Source organism: Dioscorea cayenensis, chromosome 9 (assembly GCF_009730915.1).
Source record: "Dioscorea cayenensis subsp. rotundata cultivar TDr96_F1 chromosome 9, TDr96_F1_v2_PseudoChromosome.rev07_lg8_w22 25.fasta, whole genome shotgun sequence".
NCBI classification, from domain to species: Eukaryota; Viridiplantae; Streptophyta; class Magnoliopsida; order Dioscoreales; family Dioscoreaceae; genus Dioscorea; species Dioscorea cayenensis.
In genome coordinates, this window is record NC_052479.1 from 25,457,017 (window position 1) to 25,458,984 (window position 1,968).

Below are 1,968 nucleotides of genomic sequence, written 5' to 3' on the forward strand. Positions count from 1 at the left end.
TCTTCTTTGGTTGCAACTCTAGGTTATGACTCGAGGAAATCCTTCGACATTGGTTGAAGGTGATCTAGACATTGGAAGGAGAATTCATAGAAAGGGAAAAGAACCTGTGCACGAACAGTCATATCAAGCTAAATAGAAGATAAAGGGTCTGATAATATGGCAGAATAGAATAAGTAGCAGAGGACACTCTCAGATTATACAAGCACGCATTTCTTGGCACGCAATACAGCATTGTGCAACTACCGGTTATGGCTCAGAGTTTTGAGGTCAAGCCATGCTTTATCCAGATGTTACAAGAGCGAGCACAGTTTAATGGTTTGGCCGATGAGGATCCAAACAATTACATTGAGAACTTCTTGGAAGTGTCTGACTTGCTCAAGATTAATGGTGTCATAGATGATGCTATTAAGTTGAGGGCCTTCCCATTTTCTTTGAAAGGAAGAGCGAAGCAATGGCTATATTCATTACCTAGAGCATCGATCACTACATGGGAGGAGATGGTAGAAGCCTTTCTTGCCCGATATTTTCCTCCCAAAAACTCTACAAGGCTTAGGAATGAGATATCTTCTTTTATGCAAACAGAATTGGAGTCTCTTTTTGAGACATAGGATAGGTTCAAGGAGCTCCTGCGGATATATCCTTAACATGCGTTCCCCGAGTCGATGATTATTCAAACTTTATATAGTGGTTTGAACCCAGGTATGAGACAGTTACTTGATGTTGCAGCATCATGTACCTTAGGATGCAAGACCCACGATGAAGCCTGACATCTCATCAAAGAAATGGCTATGAAAAATTATCAGTGGAACACATTAGATAAAAAGAAGATAGCTGGACTTTATGAAATTGATACACTCACATCATTGGTAGCCCAGGTTATGTCACTGAGCAAGAAGTTATACATTCTAACTTCTCATAGAGTGGCGACCGCTATGAGTTGCACTAGGTGTGGGGGAGGACATGCGCCATCCGATTGCTCTATTTCGATTTGTATTATACTTCTGTGGAATAAGTTAACTCTATAGGTAATGCAATAAGAGGTCAAGGAAATCTGTATAGCAATACCTACAATCCGGGGTTTAGGAGCCACGAAAACCTTTCATGGACTAATCAAGGGCAATAAAAAGGTACGGCACCACCTGGTTTCCAACCACAACAACAAGCCCCGAACTTGGAGAATAGAGTTTTAGGGTTAAAAGACAGGATGACTGACTTAGAGAAGGCTTTGACCAAGTTTATTCCATTGTCAGATAAAAGATTTTAATCAGTTGAACCGACACTTTGCAATCACAACGCTTCATTGCACACCTGGAGAATCGAGTAGGACAAATTACGAAGTCTGTCTCAGAAAGACCTCAAGGGAGTTTGCCTAGCAACACGGAGACCAATCCAAGAGAGCATGCGAAGGTAATCACTTTGAGAAGTGGTCATGAAGTTGAAACTAGGCTCCCTAGAAAGAAGTGCAATATTGAGTTGCCTGAGGTCATGGAGGTTGAGGAGAGAGGAAAAGAGAATGAGGTGGCACCCCCACCTTACAAGCCAAGAATCCCTTACCCTTCAAGATTGAAGAATGACCAAAATAAGAAGCAATACAAGAAGTTATTGGGTATATTCAAGAAGTTTCACATCAATATCCCATTTGTCAAGGCATTGTCTCAAATGCCTCGCTATGCAAAGTTTCTCAAGAACCTCTTGACCAATAAGAGGAAGTTGGAGGAGAGTGTATCTGTGATCTTAGATACCTCTTGTTCGGCGGTATCGCAAAAGAATATGCCCAACAAGAAGAAGGACCTCGGAAGCTTTATCATTCCATGCAACATTGGTAATTTGGGGGAAGAAAAGGCATTGGAGAATTCAGGGGCCAGCGTCAATGTCATGCCTTACACATTCTTTTAGAAGCTAGGCTTAGAACAACCTAGGCCTACTCGGATGATATTCCAATGAGACGATTGAATAGTTAGACATCTG

The 1,968-nt window shown here is 41.7% G+C and overlaps 1 non-coding gene across 1 annotated transcript; it reads right to left on the reverse strand.

The window, feature by feature from the left end:
- Window positions 1–545: 545 nt before the first annotated feature.
- On the reverse strand, window positions 546–651 carry LOC120269744. The gene has a single exon (XR_005539382.1). It is a non-coding gene; the product is annotated as a small nucleolar RNA R71 (small nucleolar RNA).
- Between the last annotated feature and the right edge of the window lie 1,317 nt (window positions 652–1,968).